The sequence below is a fragment of the Ctenopharyngodon idella genome, chromosome 18 (genome assembly GCF_019924925.1).
Source record: "Ctenopharyngodon idella isolate HZGC_01 chromosome 18, HZGC01, whole genome shotgun sequence".
Lineage (NCBI taxonomy): Eukaryota > Metazoa > Chordata > Actinopteri > Cypriniformes > Xenocyprididae > Ctenopharyngodon > Ctenopharyngodon idella.
In genome coordinates this window covers 12,263,597-12,285,341 of record NC_067237.1, presented here as the reverse complement: position 1 = coordinate 12,285,341, position 21,745 = coordinate 12,263,597, and the positions used below count along the sequence as shown (strand labels likewise).

The window sequence follows — 21,745 nt, the reverse complement described above, 5'->3', positions numbered from 1 at the left end:
CTGGGTGACTGGAAAGGCAGAGGTTCTCGCACTTGAGCCCAGATTTTCAGCTGTCTGGAGTCCAATAAGGGCTCAAAGCGGTCTAACAGGTCTTTGCAGATGAGAAAGGGAAACATGTCCACTTGTAATATGCACACAGGAGGTACCAAGCTCATTGGACCAATTGTGTGGTGGATGGGAGCTATTTGTTCAAGGTGGACCTCATTTTGGCTGTACGACTGCACATTTAGCTCACATCTTTGTGATTTGAGAGTCCGATTTTGTCTCTTAGCTTCATCTCTCAGTCTTTCAAAAAGGTTAGTTGACATCAAAGTTAAATCTAATCTGGTGTCTACCAGGGCTTGACTTCTCACATCATTTTCCACAATAACGGCTAGGGTCAGTTCTGGGCAGTGATCAGAGACTGGATAGCTGGTTGGATTTCTTACACTCTTTTCAGAAGCAGTCCTCTGCTTGCCATAAGCTTCATGGACCAAGTCTCGCAGTTGCTGAGTAGACATACTGCGTGGGCAGGCCAAAACTCCCAGATGATGACTCACCGCAGGGTGCAGATTTTGGAGAAACAGAGTTTTGAAGTTGAAATCTTCCTCCATTCCTGGCTCGTTACATGCTCCGAAGTAGGCCCTTCGCAAGCTTGTGGGTTTTCCAGTCTGCCCTGTTTAAGGTCCATGGCAACAGGGAGCCCTTGGTCTGATTCAGGGTCAGAAAACTCTTTGATCAACGCCTGTCGCAGCTGCTGATAGTCAGATTTGACAGCTGCTGGCGGAGGTTCTTGGACGCTGGACATCTTGGGCAGTGGACTTTCAACCCCCTTTTGAACTAGGGATTCTTGACTGGCCAGGGGAAACTCTGTGATGTGTGTTTCCCCTCCCAGGCCACTTTGCAGTTCTCTGTAACAAGTATCAAGTTCATCTTTTAAATAGTCTCTTTGTTGTTTCAGAGCAATTACTTCTTTTCGGGCCTGTTTAAGATGATTTTCACAGGCCCTGGCTTTAGCGTCTCTTGCTTTCAGCTCAGTCTCTGCTCTTGCTCGGAGAGCTTCACCTTGTTGGAGTTTTCCAGATAGTTTCTCTCTGGGTTCCTTTTCCAACTGCTCTCTACACCCTGTCTCCAGGTGGAGCTCTGCCAGGGCTTTTTGGAGTCTTTGCACCTCCTCCTGCAGCTCAGGTTTGGATTCATCCACTGTCCCACGCTGGTCCTGTGTCTTGAGGAGTCACTGATCGAGGCGATGTTGAGTGTGGGCCTGATTTCTCCAGGCCTCCTCGGCCTGGAGCTTGAGCACTGCTGCTTCCTGCTCCAGGAGAGCGTTGCTCCTTTTGCTAAGCTTCGCCTGGGCAGTGAGGTTGTCGGCCATTAGTTGATTCAGGTGCCGGGGGTCCACAGTGGTGTTGGGCAGGAAAGTGCTGGTCAGGGTGCCCAACCAGGTCTCGAGATGGTCCCAGTGGGTGCCAGGGCTGGATGATCCAAACACATTGGCTTGCTGTTGGCAAGAGAAAGACCACACAAACAGAACCAATGCAAGCACGTGCGGGATTAATGAGTTACAATAATACATGATTTGGGTTTACCACGTGTTTTGTGTGTGATTCCAACTAATTGGTGCAGACAGTTAGTGGAATGTAGGCCAGACACTTATCGTCAATGGCCGGGAATGGCCACGCAGGGCCGATTTGTGTGGATGAGTGCCGGGTTTAAATAAAGATTTTGACAGGCGGTAACTCAACGAGTCCTCTAATGACTCTGGCTGCTCAGGTCGTTTATCTATTATTTAGCTTCCGTGATGGCTCTCACAGGTACTGCTTTTACGTGAACTGAAAGAAACAGAACACAACAGAGAAGTAAATATACCAGGACAAAAGAGAAACGATTAACGAGTAAATAAAACAAAGGTAAGATAAGAGCAGAAAGAGATAGAGGGGAGTTAAGGAGCTTAAACTTATTACCACAGTTAGTGTTTATGGCAGGCCTGATGAGGGCGCTGTTGAGTTATCAAACCTAAGGAGATGGTATGGTTTAAGAGTAGAAGGGTTCGGCCAAACACTTAAATGATCAGAGAATATCTAATATTCTGTGGCCTTCAATAAGTGAATGGACTGTATGTCATTAATCTAGGCCTGGGGTGAATTGTGATTGCTCAGATAAGAACTCAATGGTGGAGGCAACCTTTCCTAGACGCTCCAACACTTGACTGCGGTGTCCGTGGGCACCCTGGCTCCTTTGTACCACGATGCGACCACTAAAACAGTGACTTTTAGCATAATTGGTAGATTTGCAAATGTACTCTGTGTTTTTGCCAACGGCCAGGCTGACAGGTCAAAATTGAGTTTTCCCTGAACTCAGCATCTGTCCCCTCAAGGGGCAGTCACTCCAAACGGGCGGTTCTGTCGTACAGAAGCCTGAACAGGGAAATTAATCAAAATTGCCTTTGTTGTCAGCCTGGACTCGTTGCCTCCCTGCACCTGAGATACCCATTTGCTAATGTCTCTGCGGGTTGCCGGTGGCACAAGATCAGAAATGTCCACGATTCACGCACAGTCAGTCCGGATCCGCCAGGCCAGGTGACTCCACTCACTGGAACTCACTGGAACTCACTGAAACAACTGTCAACTCACCACCGAGCACTAGAGGGGACACTATCTGCAAGTACACAAATGGTTAAGTAAACACAACTTAATTGTAAATTTAAATTTCAATTTAAATCTTGTTTAAACCAAATTTAAATAATTAAGTGTGTAGGGCAAGAGAATTGGGGTCTATAATGACAGTCAGAATGAACTAGCTAAAAGCAGAACAGAAATAAACAATAAGGCAAAGTAAAAACAGTTCAGTGGCACTTGATTCAAATTTGCATTAAACTCTGTTTAAGTAAATTCCAATAAGTGCATAGAATAAGAGAATGGGAGGAAAAGAGGAGGAAAAAAAAAAAAAAACCTTCCCTATTTGAGAATGCCCCCAAAGGGGGAGTGCTCCTTAATGAGCAAATGCCAGTTGATGACACCAAAACTTAATTTTAAATTTCAATTAAACTTTGTTTAATTTAAATTTTAAATAAGTGTATAAAATAAGGGAGGCTTGGGGGTGAGACTGCTATTACCAGCAAATAACAAATAGGATACAGAAATAAATGTGAATAACATAGACAATAAGGAATCACAAGGAGGGAATTTCAAAGTAAAAATAATTCAAGAGAGGAAGAGAAAAATTCAAATAAAATAAAGTAGAATAAAGTAAAAATGTAGAAACAGGAAAAAGGGAAAAGAGAGGAAAAAAAAGAAAAACGCCAAAGGAAAGGAATTGACTTATCTGGGGAGTGTCCACAAGGGGGAGTGCTTCCAGAAAGTGAATTCTCTTGTTGGAAGGTGAACTTAATTCAAATTAAAAATTTAAACGTGTCTTTAAACTAAATTTAAATCAGTAAACCACCTTCCAAATACAATTGCAAAGGATAACCATCAAAAGAAATTATAACAGCAAGCAAATTAAAATACCCAAGAGGAAGATGGAAAAAAAAAAATTCAGATCAAGGCAAGGAAAGCTGACCTAACCCAGAACGCCCACAAGGTGGCGACAATGAGTCCACACAACAATGACGTAGGGAGGTGTACCACACACCTGAACAGACTGCCCTCTGGCATTTAGTCAAAGGTACTGCATCCACCTACTTTAAAAACGTGACTTTTAAATCTAGCGCACGGCTGATTTAACTGCAACTTATTACTTACAATATTTAGAATCTCAGCGGATTCTTTTGTGCCAGTTCACTGGACACGAGTATGCAAACTTTTTAGCAGGATTTCTTCGCTGCTGTTGCAAATTAACACTGGATCAAGGTGTTAATAATACCCCCCAATTTTACACATCAATCGGATAAATCAGATAAACTGTTTTTCAGATTAGATCTGCACTAGGTAACGTTATTGGTTAGCTATGCCAATGATTTACCAAGGGAGTGAGCCGCTATTTTGGATTATCGGACATACGCAATAATTCAAATTTAATAGCACTACGAATTATGAGGCCTTCTGAGAGAGAGAGGGAGAACTTTGTCCCAAACTATCTTTTAAAACAGGCAGAAATTAATATTAAACTGTGTTGCAAAGAGATTGTTGCCCTTTTGCAGATACAAGTTTGAATATTAATTGGACTGCAGTTTATTTTAAACGTTTAACAATTGGTTAAGGTGTTTAGACACACATAGCAGTTTGTTAACGTTTACAGAGTGAGAAACGGGTTGCGTCTTGTCTCACTGAAATAGAGCGCGCGTAAACATCAAATCACACAGATTTATTCTGAGTTGCTCATGCACAAAAACCAAGTTTAAAACGTTGCTCGCGTATCTCCGCCAAAATAATGTTCTGTAGCGAATTACAGGTATTTAATAAATTAGCTCAAATCATGGGTCCAATATATATACTAAATCATAACGCGTTATGATTAACTATAATATAGATGGACCCAAAGAGGGAATTATACACATATATTGTGAATTAATTACAACGGATTATAATCAATTGCATATATGATTAGTTCTAGTTTAATAGTTCTAGTCTAGAAAAACTATCCTAGTTCGTCCAGCAAACTATGGGTTTTTCATAGACTATTATAGAAGAAATGTTATTCTCTGGCTACAAGAATAACTTCCTATTATAGCATTAAAGCATAAAGCAATGTTGCAGAATCAACGTAGAAGTGACTTGGTTTTCTGAATGAGCAGCAGAAACAATCGAGCATGAATATAATGTATTTAATATATGAAACTAAGGATACAGAGGCTATACTACTAAATATACACAAATAATACACATATATAGAAAACGAAAGTAAAGTCAAGAAAACAGAGGTGATCAAAGGAATGGCAACTTACGAACAGTTAAAACCTTTGAGAGCCAGCAAGGAAACTCAGCTTACACATCGAGCTTAAAACGCTTCGAAAAGAATGGTTCTATACTTGCATAGGTTCAGGTGCTGTGGTCGTTTTGTGTTTCTGCAGGAGTTTCGGTTCGTGCGGCTGAAGCGATTGGTCCTTTTCCGAGAAAGGGTTCTTCGGCGCGTGATGGAAGCGCAGTCGCAGAGACGTCCGGGAGAGACGTGCGTGAAATGGCGAGGGACAATCGAGAGACAATCGAGAGATGCGTTTCATTGTGTTTTAAGGACAACAGACCAGAACGCCTCCTTGGGTACATCAGCCAATGATGAGGGTGCAATTTTGGCGGGCAAACTTTTTCTTTGTCTCCATTTATGACCTAATTTGCATGGTTTATGAAGTGTCAGATCTGAGTACATTTTCTTCAAAGTACCATTAAAAATAGAAGAATGCATTTTACAGTCATGTGACATACATTTTCAATTAGGGCATAACGAAAGCTTTACAATGAGACCAAACTTGTCAGATGGCAAAGACATAAAAGGGGAGATACAGTTTATACTTGAATTTTATCATTTAGAATAAAACTAATACAACTACAGTCATAGCTAAGCTTATATACTAGGGATAAATACATGCACCTTTAAATACAGTGATGGGTACACTTTGGCACAGTCATATTTGGAGGATAAATGTACATTCACAATCTCCATGCGTGTTTGTGAGTGTGTGTGTATTGGGGTTGTGGCCGGTGTCTGTGACCACACCAGGGTGACTTTTTGAAGTCCCTAGAGCTGGTGAGAATTTCTTCTGTTTTTCTTCAATGAGGTAACAAAGGTGCCAATGGGGCAATTAGTCCCGGACTTGCCGGAGCTGATTCTTGATTTACACGCACAGTTCAGGAGGCTAAAAGCATTCTGAAGATTCTAAAGTTGGCTGGCAGATCCGAGACGCTACACAATGCCCTCCTCGACTCTGGGTCAGCCAGGAGCTTCATCTCTGGTGCCCTCTGCCGCCAGCTCAAGCTCAAGACCACAACCACCCCGACCCTCTACCAGGTCCAATCGATAACAGGCCAGGCCCCTCAGCCAGAAGCAAGTACGCTGCAGCGTTGGTCCCCTTCAGCTACGTGTTGGACAACTTCATGTGGAAACACTGCATTTCCTGGTTCTGGAGTATTCCACCACTGATGTGTTCCTAGGGCGCCCGTGGTTTGTGCAGCATAATCCCATCCTCTCCTGGAAGTCTGGGGAAATCCTGAAGTGGGGCGAAACCTGCTTTCCTGACCATTTCCCTTAGATGCCTCATCCTCCAGTCCATCGCTCTAAAGCCATTCCTGTTTGTTCCACCTCCATCGAAAGTCCTCTAGAGAAACAGTCAGTTGATATTCCATCTTGCTACGCCCCCTTCAGAGATGTTGTCTGCCCTCCACACAGGCCATGGTACTGCGCTATTGATCTGCTTGGGAAAATTTACCTACTCTCAATTCCGGAACAGAAGCCCATGGAGGAGTATATCAAGGAGGCTCTACAACAAGGCTACATCCATCCCTTAACATCCCCTGCTGCTTCGAGTTTCTTCTTCATGGCCAAGAAGGACAGAGGCTTGCAGCCTTGTATCGACTACCGAGCACTGAACAAGATCACAGTGAAGTTCAGGTATCCACTTCCCCTTGTCCCAGCAGCCTTAAAACATCTTCATGGTGCCACTGTCTTTACCAAGTTGGACCTCCGCAGCGCTTATAACCTCATCCAGATACGTGAGGGGGACAAGTGAAAGACAGCTTTTGTGACCCCTACTGGACACTATGAGTACTGCGTTATGCCGTATGGCCTGGTCCATGCCCCCTCCGTATTCCAGGATTTCATACACGAGGTGCTCCGGGATTTCCTCCACAATATGTCTTGGTCTACATCAAAGATATCCTCATCTACTCCTGGAGTATGGCCGGACATCACCACCACGTTGCGGAGGTCCTGAAACGTCTGAGAGAATACCATCTGTTCCTCAAAAAATGTTCCTTCCATCAATCCTCAGTGCAGTTCCTTGGGTACAACATCAGTAGCAGTGGCATCCAGATGGACGAGGGGAAGGTTGAAGCCATCAAGAACTGGCCTGTTCCTTCAACCATCAAAGAACTCCAGCGTTTCCTCAGCTTCTCCAACTTCTACAGGAGATTCATACAGAATTACACTGAAGCATTCAATAAACTCAAAGAGACATTCACCAGCGCACCGCTCCTCGTCCATCCAAAACCTGAGAAACCCTTCATTGTCGAGGTCGACGTATCCACCACCGGGGTAGGAGCGGTGCTGTCTCAGCAGCAGGGGACTCCAGCCAGACTCCATCCATGCGCCTTCTTTTCCCGCAAACTCAGCCCGGCCGAGAGAAATTATGACATCGGCAAAAGAGAACTCCTCGCTATCAAGCTAACCCTTGAGGAGTGGAAGCATTGGTTGCAGGGTGCTAAACACTGCTTCACTGTTCTCACAGATCATAAGAATCTAGAGTACCTACGAGAAGCCAAGAGACTCAATTCACGGCAAGCTCGCTGGGCATTATTATTCACTCGCTTCAATGTCTCCATTTCCTATTGTCCAGATCCCAAGAATGTGAAAGCTGTTGCTCTATCCCATCTGTATACTCCAGAGGAAGTCAGTGAAGACCCTGAACCCATCCTCTCAAAGGACATTATTGTAAGCCCTATTCAGTGGTCCACAAGCTCTGTTTCCTCCTCCAATGTCTCCACCAACACTCCACAGGTCTGCTCACAAGGTTTGCAATATGTCACCAGAACTCAGCTTATCCACTCCGCACACTCATCTCTGGGCACTGGCACCCAGGGCCCAGTAGTACCCTCTCGTTGCTGAAAGACCACTTCTGGTGGCCCAGCATGGCCAAGAAGGTTTGTACACCCATATGGAAAAGTTTTGTTAAAAACATCTGTGATTCTTATATGTTCCAACAGAATATTATAAGGGACATATATGCTGCAAAAAAAACCGCATATACAAATTGCATAATATTTATGTATTGTCAATTCTATATGTCATATATGTCCCACATATATAACTAAAGATTTTCATGATGTAAAAACATAGGAAAATAATGCAAATTTAATAGACCTATGAATGTCCACCATATCTCTTAAGATAAGTTCAATCATGCTCTTGATCTTATCTTGTCCTAAGTGGAGCCCTACACCTGTCAATCACAGTCATATAATGTATAATCATAGACTTTCAATCTTAGATGAAACACATATAAACTACACGCAAGCACATATTTTAATTACAAAATTAACATTTTAATTACAAAACTAATTAATTAATTTAACGTTTTAACGTGGGATGACACTTGGTGACTTTAGTCGCATTAGCTATGTGAACACAAAAATCATGGACATGATTCAGATGTGTTAAAGGGTCAGGAAAAAAAGTCACACTTTGCTCCTTCACGGTTAAAAATGACTGCCATAGGAAATTAATGGGAAATATGAAAAAATACGAAAACTATGAGAATCTTTTGGTGGTACAAACTACAAATCAACCACTGTGCAGAAAAAAAGTGCACAGCAATGAAGGGGCGACGCTCTAAAATGTGCAAAACAGATACATCCACCCCACTAATGTGACTATAAAACAGAGCAAGTTTTTGCAAATGTGAAATAATCAAGAATTCAGCCACTATGCAGGAAAAAAACAGCAAGTAAGAAGTTTAAACACGCACACACACACACACAAATTAACTGGTGTGGTTGTAACAATTATGGTAACACTGAGCCAAAAGACTCAGATAAGAGGTTGAAATCAGATCTGATTCTGACCCAGATTGACTGATGTAACCCGGGTAACCCAGGCTACCAGTAAAGAGAAAAAAAGTTAAGAAAAGGAAAAAAAAATCTAGAAGAAAAAGAGATTTATCCAATCACTGATCGTGCTGCAGTGAGAGACACCCCTAAGAGCCAATAGTAACGGCGCATTCATAAGTTCCGCCCACTGGTCGTGCCGACACTGTTTTCAGCGTGAGCAGATGAGAGAGAGTCTATGGAGCCCCGGACATGACATGCAGGAAAAAAATAGTAGGCTAAATCGTGCGCACGATTTACTAATTCGTTCCCTCGATTTACTAAAACATGTGCACAATTTACTATTTCGTTCCCTCGATTTATAAATCATGCTCATGATTTATAAATCGAGGGAACGAAATAGTAAATTGTGCGCATATTTTAGCAAATCGTGCGCACGATTTAGTAAATCAAGCGAACAAATTAGTAAATCGTGCGCACGATTTAGTAAATTGAGGAAACGAAATAGTAAATCGTTCGCACGATTTAATTTTTTTTCTTGCGTGTCATGTGCGGGGCTCCGTAAGAGTCAGAGCAGATCAGCACAAACCGTTTCTCCAGAAAATCCATTGATCTAACTGGAAATGTGATTGAGTGCACTGAAAGTGGAGCTTTTGAAGTGGATGCGTCAGCCTGAAGTGTTGAAGTGACGGAGAGATAGAGAAGAGAGACGGATGTGTCAGGATAAGTCACTTCATTTTATTGGTTGGTTGGAGTATAGTTGGTAGACCAATTAGGTTATAGCAGCCGTATTATTTAAGGACCCTTATTTTGACAGGTAGGTATGTTTGTGACTTGGGATGCTTCTCTCTCTCTCTGGCATTTCCGTTTCCGTCCCGATTCCTATTCAGGTATGTTGAGTTTCTGCTGGTGGTGTACTGATGCGTATGTTGCGAGGCTAATATGCGTTATTTATAGTTTAATTTAGAGCGGGGCTGGTGGCGTTGGCATTGGCATTGCGGCAAGTCGTGGCGGAGTTCGCTTGCAGGTATGTTTTGGTGCTTAAATCCTTCTTCCTCCTCAGTGGTGGTATTTATTGTGTGCTGCTCTCAGTAATAGCAGTGAGGGCAGGTGTGTGAATGCTGGCCAGTAGACTGAGCTGCGGCACCGGTAGTGAGTAACAATACAGCTGTGCGCCCAGTGTTTGTTCAACATCAATCGTAAGTATGCCGCTTTTGTCTTTAATATTTTTTATGAATTTTTTAAATACACAAATCTATATAACTTCCTGGTCATGTGACCCGATGATGTCACACCAGTTGTGATATGTTCACACACACCTGTCACACATCATACACGCGTTGGATTTTGGAAATGTCATTTTGTCAATTTTTTATGAATTTTTGAAATGCACAAATCTATATAACGTCCTGGTCATGTGACCCGATGATGTCACACCGGTTGTGATTTGTTCACACACACCTGTCACAAATCATACACGCGTTGGATTTTGGAAATGTCATTTTGACAATTTTTTATGAATTTTTGAATTACACAAATCTATATAACTTCCTGGTCATGTGACCCGATGATGTCACACCAGTTCTGATATGTTCACACACACCTGTAACACATCATACATGCATTGGATTTTGGAAATGTCATTTTGTCATTTTTTTATGAATTTTTGAAATACATCAATCTTTATAACGTCCTGGTCATGTGACCCAATGATGTCACACCAGTTGTGATATGTTCACACACACCTGTCGCACATCATACACAAGTTGGATTTTGGAAATGTCTTTTTGTCATTTTTTATGAATTTTTGAATTACACAAATCTATATAACGTCCTGGTCATGTGACCTGATGATGTCACACCACCTATTATATATTTACTAACATGGCATCACCAATATATATATATATATATATATATATATAGTTGTAGTGTATATACAGTACACATATATTACGATATTGTATATATAGATTCCTGACCCAATGACTTCACACAACTTTAAATAGGCTTTGTTCGCACATTTTTTACTACACACACTTATCTTACACAGTTTGCATGCTTACAATGCATTGTATGACTGTATTTATGATTTTTTACCCATATATTCAACATTATTTCAATTTCTGTTATGTGACCTGATGATGTTACAACCCCTGTAATATACAGTAGTCAACATTTGAAGTTGATCAAAACATTTCATCAAAGTCGTCCTAACTTTTTTGATCGACTTCAAATGTTGACTACTGTATTTATGCATATTTTTCACCAATGACCTTCATTTTATTTTTAGGCTTTGACAAGGCATTTGATACAGTGGAACATAGCTTGAGGTTTCACTGTCTTCTTTGTTAATTTATTTTCTAATATCATTAAGACACTTTATGCAAACAATAAAAGCTCACTGAGATTACATGGTATGTTTCCTAAATGTGATCTCTAAAGTGCTATCACACAGGAATTCCCAATTTCTGTTTTGTGTTTTCACCAGTTTTCTGTTGCTTTGCAAATACAATGTTAAACAATCAATTTCAGTAAAATGTGAAAAAAGACCTTTCACAAGGTTTAATATATATATATATATATATATATATATATATATATATATATATATATACTTTTTATACATATTTTAAACATGTGTATTAAAAAGGTAAACAAAAAACTTGAACAGGTTAAAATATATGTAAACAAACCAAATAATAATATAAAAGATTGTAAGAGTTCATGAACAGGTTAAAATACATGTAAACAAACCAAATAATAATATAAAAGACTGTAAGAGTTCATGAACAGGTTAAAATACATGTAAACAAAAAACAAATAATGCAAAGGACATTTCACAAGAACATGAATACCTGAAAAGGTAAATGTAAAATATTACTAATAATATAGTAATTATCAACTATAAATATACAATTTCCAAAATAAACTTACTTTGCCTCTGAAAAACTTTTTTGCACAGGTCCCAACACCAAAATTATGTGATGGTCACAAACTAAAACATAAATCAAAAAAGACACCAAGTGAGTGTGGTGACACAAAGGGCAAGACAGACATTGTTAAGACAGGCATTGGTGTTGCTGAAGAGGTAAAAGGGACCTTACAAAATGTAGAAAAATCATTTAATAATATCTAAGAATAGTTTTTTATAGGTAACTAAACTATGGGAATGTCAAGCCACTGAACAGATTGTAGCACATATACATTATACACACACATATACATACACACACACACACACATACACATATATATATATATATAAACACATTATAACATTTTAATTACTTTAACATACTTCACCATTTTCTTATTAATTTGCTGACATCACAACAATAGACACCTGTAGAGTATACACAAACCAGCCACATGCCTTTGCTAATTTTGTAATTTTGTGATTGGAATCTTCTACTGCTACTTAGAAATGTATAAAAGGACTACATAGAAGTCCAGTCACACCATTACAAACAAAGTTGACTATAAAAATATCAATGATATCAGTGATGAACAATGGCAAGATCTAAAAGAGGTAAGGGTGCATTGAGAAAAGACTTGTGGGAAGCTGCTGGAGGAACAGAGGTGATAAAAATAAAAAAAAAATAAATAGCTGAAAATATTGTAAATAATGACACTACTCAGAAATCACCTATCTGGCACACACTATCCAACCAAATATTTGGAAAAGATACTCCAAAAAACAGGCAATGGCTTTTTATTATATGGACGTATAACAGGAGAAATATCAGAACTATGTTACAACCAATGTGTTTAAAGAAACAGGAAAATGAAACCAAAAGTATGCGGACAGAGAATTTGGAAAAAGATGAAACAGAAATGGATAGAGAGGAGTCTGAGGAGATCAATGACTGGGGACAGACAGACCCTGAGTGTGACAACTTTGAGGTGATAGAGGTTCCTCCAACAATTGACAACCACTGTAACTCAATCCACGAACTAAAAAAGAATCCAGAAAAAAAGACAGAATCAAAAACAGGGGACCAAACTTATAAACATGTGCCACAAACATCAACTAAATTTGAAGTGTTTCTTCATTCAAAGGTATGGAACAAAATTTGCCCTTTGAAATGTTCTAATAAACTAAGACAACCATGGACCCACTACTTGTACAATCAGTTCAAGAAAAAAAATCCTTGTTGTCCTCTCCGCTTTACATACCAGCATGTCCGAGCAATAGGGAGCCGGAAGCGTATGTGTGGGTACTTAAAAATATGTGCAAAATGTACATTTTCAACATGCCGTGCAAGGTATTCCTTCACCATGAAGACCAAACCAGCCAAACATCAAACAGTTATTCCTTTAACTGTGTGCCGGACTGGAAACATCTTACACCTAAAAAAAGAACAACAGTTCAGACATGCCAGTAATGTCAGAAGGGGAAAAATAGCAAAAACTGTCCTTCAAGGTGTAAGTACAGAATATTATAAAAGGCTGCAAAACACACCCAGAAACATTTTGAAAGTCATTTCCCATAAAAATCAAGAAAACCATGCAGCAACATGACAACATTCTTCTGGAGACTCAGCTCACACAATCCATAATCCGACAATGTGACACTGCCTCTTATTTGACTCCTGGGTATGTACAACATTTCCAGGTGGATCCTTTTGGGGCTCACCTGTACACAGAAACAGGAATAGGCATACTGGTGAATAATCTGAGAGACAGATCCCCTGTCACTCTTTACCTAGATGCCACTGGGAGTGTGATTTCCAAAATTCCACATCAAACAAAACCCATCCTATACTACACTCTTACCTTGCCAGGTAAAGGAAGAGATGCACCTCCACTTCCAGTATGCGAGATGATATCAAGCGAGCATTCCGTTCCTCCTATAACTTTCTGGCTAATGCAGTTTCTTCTCAAAATGTCAAAATACACCAGTCAACAAATTCACCAGGTGGAGACCGATTACAGCTGGGCTCTTATGCAGGGAGTTATTTTGGCATTTAATAAAGAAAGTATGCCGGCTTACCTTAATAGGGTGTATGCCATCTGCCAAAAGCAAAAAACCTGGGCAGATATAAAATCGGCAACAGTTTTGCACCTGTGTGCAGCTCACGTCATTAAAGCTGTGTCTTCAGCTTTTGGAAGGAAGACAGACGATAAAGGGCTGCAAAATATGGCAACATACGTATTTGCCAGGATGCAAAACACTGTTAATCTGGATGATGCCCTTGCCATTTTTAGACCATTCTGCATTGTTTTCCTCGCAAGACATGTCAGTAAAAATGTCACAGAGAGTCTTGAATTCTTGGAGGGCCTCATTACAAAAGAAGATGCTATTCTTCAAGACCGAACAGAAGATGACTCGGAAAAGTGGGAGATGGATGAAAATTCATCAAAAACAATTGTTGGTGATTCTCCATTTTCCAAACTTTTCAGGAAGATCTACGATGATGTCATGGTTGTCTTGGAAAATGAAGAACAACATCAGAGTGTTGAAAATCCTTATTATTGTCCAGATGTAATCAAGTTCCTTCTGGACAATTACCTGGGGATCTATCCACTTTGGAGCGGGGTTCTATGTTAATGTCACTTTAGATTCTTGTTCTTATGAAACTTTTATTGTGGAATCTTTTGTTTGAAGGTCCTATATGGTTCAGACTCATATATATATAGAGATGTCAATGTGGTTACATGAAGTTACGATACTGCAAATTTGACTGTTCAAATTAACAAAATCCCATCTTCCAAACACTCTGATTATGAAACTGATTAAAATAATGAAACTGATTAAAATATAGATTCTTATCAATACACTTTGAGTTAAAGTTAATGTGTCTCAACTTAACTCTCCGAGTACCAAAAATCCACTGAAAATGGTTATGTTTTATTCAGTTCTATTCATAGAGGGAAACAAGATACATTTCTAGTTTCAATATTATTTATTTTTCAGACATTCCTCTTTAAATGCAATAAGCATCAGCTGTGTGCAAAGTGAATTTGGTTCTTGGCCATTGATAATTTGTAAAATTCAAAATTTGAACATAGCAGCTGCTTTGAGATCCCAATATGTATGGGATTAAACTATATAGTGCCTTGAAAATGACAAAATCCAAAGGAAATTTTATTAAGAATGAGAATCGAGAAGGATATTCAGAAATCTTCGATACTTTTAGAATTACAAGCATACTTTGGAAAAAAGAATATTTATGGCACTCAGACATAAATATTCTTTTAACACAATTGTTCTATACAATTGTGTTAATAGAAAAACACGATACATTTCAAGGTTCAACATAAGTTGTTCCTCAGATTTTACTGTGAAGAAAATAAAAAAGTATCAGATGTATGCAAAGTGACCCACATTTGGTTTCTGACCACTGAAAATGTGACCAATTTACTCATGGAGCCACATTAAAGGGTTAGTTCACCCAAAAATGAAAATTCTGTCATTAATTACTCACCCTCATGTCGTTCCACACCCGTAAGACCTTCGTTAATCTTTGGAACACAAATTGAGATATTTTAGTTGAAATCCGATGGCTCCGTGAGGCCTGCATAGCCAGCAATGACATTTCCTCTGTCAAGATCCATAAAGGTACTAAAAACATATTTAAATCAGTTCATGTGAGTACAATTGTTCAATATTAATATTATAAAAGTGACGAGAATATTTTTGGTGCGCCAAAAAACAAAAACAAAATAACGACTTATATAATGATGGCCGATTTCAAAACACAGCTTCAGGAAGCATTGTTTTGAAATCAGTGTATTGATTCATGATTCAGATCGCGTGTCAAACAGCCAAACTGCTGAAATCACGTGACTTTGGCGCTCCGAACTGCTGATATGTTTATTAAAATATGTTTTTAGTACATTTATGAATCTTGAGAGAGGAAATGTCATTGCTGTGAAGGCAGGCCTCACAGAGCCATCGAATTTCAACAAAAATATCTTAATTTGTGTTCTGAAGATGAACGAAGATCTTACGGGTGTGGAACGGCATGAGGGTAAGTAATAAATGACAGAATTTTCATTTTTGGCTGAACTAACCCTTTAAGATCTCCATATTTCTGGGACTGAACCATCAAGGGCCTTTAAAATGAAGATACCTAAAGGAAAGTTTGTTAAAGCTGCAGTAGTTTTTTCACAGATTATCTGTCTCATATTCTACTGTCAGGACATAATGACAGGTTTAACAAATATGTAAAAAATAAATTTTTACAAAAGTTACCTACTGCAGCTTTAAGAACCAGAATCTAGAAGGATATTAAAATATCTTTAATACTTCTTGAGTTACAGGCATGCAAACTTGAGGCACAAAATACAAGAAGTTCTTTTTACCATTTTTGATCTGTCACTGTTGGCATATAATGAAACAAAGATTGATATAGTCAACAGATTTTACTAATACCAATCTGTGTAAAAATAAAAATGATGCTGCCATCTTTATAAAGTCATTTTTACACTCCTCTAATCTGGCTCCAAATCTCAGGTGAAAATGACTGAAATGAAAATGCCCCTCTACAAAATAGTGGATTACTCAGTAAATATACATCTGTGACATTTAATGTTTTTTGCTTTCTTCGCTATTTATGTTTGTCTTTCTACAGAAAAAAATATTAAATAAAAAATGAGCTGGGGAAGTTTCTGAAAATGGGTTGATTTGACACAGAATGACCCAAATACAATACTTGTATTAAAATTAATAAATTAATTACGTTTCTTTAGAAACTGACCTCATCAGAACATTTAAAAGCATAGGCTACGTTGTAACGAAAAACTACAGGCATCTTCGTCATCTACATTAATTTAGGCCGCATTTACATTGCATGGATGAAATGAACCAATTTTGATTATTCCTCCCATGTGACACATTAGGGATATGACCCACGAACGTGTTTAAAAAAGGAACACGTGTTAAAAAGTTAAAGAGGGTAAACTTTACCATTCATCTGAATTGATAAGGATAAAGATAAGGATCCGGGAGCTCGAGAAGCCGCTGCGCCGCCATGTGCCGGGCACACATTTAACGATTGTAAGGCCGATTATGAATGTAATTTGATACTTACGATTGATCGCGCTCAAACGTGTCCAGTCAGAGCCAGTTGCGTTCAGTCTGCGATTACAGTCGGTGTTCAAATTCCATGTGTAAGTATTTAAATCTGCTTCAGTCGCAGGAAACAATCGCTGTGTGTGATGACCAGGAAGTTATATAGATTTGTGTAATTCAAAAATTCATAAAAAATTGACAAAATGACATTTCCAAAATCCAACGTGTGTATGATGTGTGACAGGTGTGTGTGAACATATCTCAACTGGTGTGACATCATTGGGTCACATGACCAGGAAGTTATATAGATTTGTGTAATTCAAAAATTCATAAAAAATTGACAAAATGACATTTCCAAAATCCAACTCATGTATGATGTGCGACAGGTGTGTGTGAACATATCACAACTGGTGTGACATCATCGGGTCACATGACCAGGAAGTTGTATAGATTTGTGTAATTCGAAAATTCATAAAAAATTGACAAAATGACATTTCCAAAATCCAATGCATGTATGATGTGCGACAGGTGTGTGTGAACATATCACAACTGGTGTGACATCATCGGGTCACATGACCAGGAAGTTATATAGATTTATGTAATTCAAAAATTCATAAAAAATTGACAAAATGACATTTCCAAAATCCAACGCCTGTATGATGTGCGATAGGTATGTGTGAACATATCACAACTGGTATGACATCGTCGGGTCACATGACCAGGAAGTTATATAGAATGTCACAACAATTGTACAACAAATGTACAATTTTTTTTTTTTCAAATCTAAGTTGTTTATCATATGCTGCATGTATTTATAAATACATTGTATGTGATTTCAGCTCTTTAGATAAATATATTTACCTTTGTGGTTGTTTTATTTCATTATGACATTCACTTTACTTACATATTTATAACAGATTTATAAATAATATAAAAGTTAAAAATTGTGTTAATCTATACTTAATCTATTTACTAATATCAACTACTCATGAAAAAGGATTGTGTTTTAATGTTTAATGGAATAATGCACATATTTTACCAACTTTGTTGTGCATTTTGCACTTTTGAGACACTCCCTAACTTGAAGCGCCCAAGTGGGGATAATTGTGAGGACTTTTTCACTTCTGATTCTTAAAACAATAACATCACCTATTAATATTATAATTAACTTTTGATACTAAGATTTATAATGTGATCTGAACGAGATACAGCATCATTCATGTCTTTATATGCGATTATATATCAATTAACACTGAAGAAAAGATCGAATGTCTAACGAATGTCCAACATAAAACCAACTTTACCGCACCGCCTACCAGTTGAGTTTTTGGATTTAATTTCTTCTGTTAGTAGAGTAATTTGTTGCTATATTTGTTTTTGATATTTTTGTGGTTAGTTTTGTCTTGGTTTTGATTAATTTTGTTGCTTTATTATAGTATTTGTTTGAATTTCTTTCTGAATGCTTTTTTTTCTCTTTGTTTTTCCAGGGCCAGTGAGACTCGTGTGGAACTGGGGAGGCTAGCTGCTTTCATTCTGTGGTGTTTCACAGTGTGCTGTGTATGCTGATACAACTTCCCTTTGGTTGGTGTGCCTGGTGTTTGCTTTGGTGTGATTGAGGTGGGTTTTGGATGACCTCCTGAGTTGCAGCCGGCCTGCCTGGTTCCCACTAATCCTGGCCCTGGAAACTATTTCTACTTTTGTGGGTGTGTTTTGTGAGAGAGTTTTAATCAATGCTTATCTCTTTGACTACAATTGGTGAAACTTATCTGTGTGTTCTTTTATTGGGAGTTATTTCCCTGGTCTCCCACCAGGGTGGTGTAGTCGGATAAATTTAATGGTGATTAACATTCCCCTCCATTTGGTACTGCCACACGGAGCAGATCCCGGAGTGTTGAAGCACTGTGAGTAATCTTCCTTTTGTGAATAAAGATCTAATTCTATTTTGCTTTAGTGAGTGAAATTCCAGATATTAATCCGAATATAATGTAAATGACATGTCGAAGTTTCTAAAATGATTAATTATGAGCTGTTTTGAGTAGGCCGCCTGCACACAGCGCGAGCTGAACTGATTAGCACATGGGCTAAAGCTACAGCGTGTAAACATGAGTGATATATGAGTGTCAGTGTGTTTAATAACTGCCTATTAATGTTTAATTTGAGATTTGATAATATGTCAATTTGAGATTCATATGATTTATGGAAATGTCTGAATCAAAAGTGAATTGTTGTGTTTTGCAAGGCCTGTCTTTCTTTCTGTGTGTGTGAATGTAATGATTATTGTTTATTCTGGTCAATAAACCTAAATATAACTTTCACTTTACAACAGGGGGTCCAATTTTTTCACACACTTTTAGCAATTTATAAATAAAACCAGCACTAATTAAACAGTTACTAGCTTCTCATTGTTCAGTTTATTTAATTGGTGAAGTATATTACTACACAAAAAATAATATATGGTTTGCTAAATAATGGCTAAAAGGCGTTTACTGTACATTCAAATAATCATTAATTACTAGCTTATTTTTGTTTATTTATCGCATGAATGTGGATCCTTCAAATGTTTAATAAATTTTAATTAATGGCTAATATGCCCTTACTAGCCTATAAGTTAAGTTAATTATTAATTACTAGTTTGTATGTGCATAACACATACATAATTGTGGACCCTTAAAATAAAGTATTAACAGATCTCTTTTGAGATCTGCCTCCCTCCCCTTCAGGTACAGTAATTTTATGTTCATCTGTTTACATTTATAGAGGTAAGAAGACAAATATCTAAGAAGATGAATGTGTATCATTTCCATCTCTTGTTTCCTGTTCCTTGACAGACCCAAAGGAAAAGGACAGTGATTCCCAAACCACAGAGAAATGAATGACTGTTGATGAGTATCAAGCACAACCTTGACAGACTCAGAAGAGGCTGAAAAAAAAGGAGGAAAACGAAAAATTGAGAAATTACATCAAAAAAGTAAAAAAAATGCTCAGAGGTGCATATTAGTTATTTTACTGTTGTGGTGAATCAGCAACCAGCTATCAAACTGTTTGGTGGTTTATTTAGTTTTTACTGTCTTTGCACTTCAAACTTTCAATTTTTTTGTAGAACTGCTATTGTTTCAATATTATTATTCAACTTGCTATGTACAACTGAGACAAAGAATTTAATAATTATTGGTAATTAATTGCATTATTATCAAGTACATGACAAGAAAACTGAAAGTTATCCAACCTCTAACATCTGGCATGATGGCTTTGTAAAACGCATCATTAACATTAAATTCATCAGCTTAGATGACCATATGTACACTGGAGGTAGTCGAGTTGGTAAATAGGTATAAGAGATTGCTTTATCATATTTTATTTTGTTATATTTTTGTTGCTAGAGCTACCAAATTTGATAAATGAAGTGAAGATGGCCCTGAAGTCTCAGTGTTCGTCAGCATCAGTCAGCTCTGACTTGGAAGGTGGGACAGGATTTGCCATAGAGTAATTACAGAGCCCTTCCAACAGAGCAGGTAGTGTACTAGTTTATCTAGTCAATGAAGTGCTGAAACCATGTTGTTGTTATTACTATACTCAAAGTGATCCAGTTGGAGTAAGTTTAGGTTAAAGGATTAGTTCAGTTTGAAATGAAAATTAGTCCAAGCTTTACTCACCCTCAAGCTGTCCTAGGTGTATATGACTTTCTTCTTTCTGATGAACACAATCTGAGAAATATTAATAAATATTCTGACGCATCCGAGCTTTATAATGGCAGTGAAAGGGACCAATGAGTATAAGGCTGAAGAAAGTGCCTCCATCCATCGTAAACATACTCCACACGGCTCCAGGAGGGTTAATAAAGGCCTTCTGAAGTGAAGCGATGCGTTTCTGTAAAAAAATATATATATCCATATTTAACAAGTTAAGTAAAATATTTAGCTTCCGCCAGACCGCCTTCCATATTCAAGTTATGAAGAAAGTGTGAAGTGGCATCAAGTCAGTTACACTTTTTCCGTTAGTTTAATAGGGAAGGTGTAAGACATAGCGTAAGCTTTGTGAACTGCAAGAGTTTTACACTTTCTTTGTACGCTGAATACGGAAGGTGGAAGCTAGATATTTTACTTCTTAACTTGTTTAAATATGGATATTTTTTTACACAAATGCATTGCTACACTTCATTACACTTCATTACAGTTCATTACTTTATTAAGCCCCCAGAGCCATGTGGAGTATGTTTATGATGGATAGATGTGAATGGAGACACTTTCAGCTCATACTCGTTGATCACTATCACTGCCATTAAAAAGCTTGGGTGCGTCAGGATATTTATTAATATTTCTCAGATTATGTTCATCAGAAAGAAACAAGTCATATACACCTAGGATGGCTTGAGGGTGAGTAAAGCTTGGGCTAATTTTCATTTCAAAGTGAACTAGTCTTTTAAGTGTATTCCTCAGGGCCAAAATAGTGGCAATTCCTGTCAAACTCGCAACTTTCTGGTTCCATTTGGAAGTCCAGATCCCCAAACACTGGACCCCCCCATTTATTATTTAAATAAATCCTATATGACTCGCATATGATTCAATCAAGAATTTTAAATGATTTGTATAGGAAATTACTGATATTCATACACATTTTTACTAAAATCATATACTATTGCATACTGTTGTCATGTAAAACTCATATAAGACTTTTACAGTATTCATATATGACCTAAAAATCCCATATAAGTTGTATGTGTGATTTTTAGTATGAAAGTAGCCATAATCGGTCTAATTTTGTATATGGCATGTATATATGAAACACATAAGGAAATTCTGGCTGATTGGAGTAAGTAAGATATATGGTTGCTGTATATGAAACATACAGGTTTTTTTCATATGGCCAAGGATGTCCAGACTGTGCCATCTCAAAGAGCCCTCGCCATCTTCCATTTGGCAAGCTCCACCCGCTGCCCGTTCCCAACCGACCATGGTCACATCTAGGAGTGAATTTCATCACAGCTCTTCCTCCCTCCAATGGCAACACATGTACCCTGGTGGTTATTGACCGGTTCTCCAAGTCCTGTCATCTT

At 38.3% G+C, this 21,745-nt stretch overlaps 1 protein-coding gene across 1 annotated transcript in view; it reads left to right on the top strand.

The window, feature by feature from the left end:
- The window catches only part of LOC127500116 (uncharacterized), a 673,680-nt gene that overhangs the window by 228,842 nt on the left and 423,093 nt on the right, over nt 1-21,745 (top strand). The gene's annotated exons all lie outside the window — the stretch shown is intronic.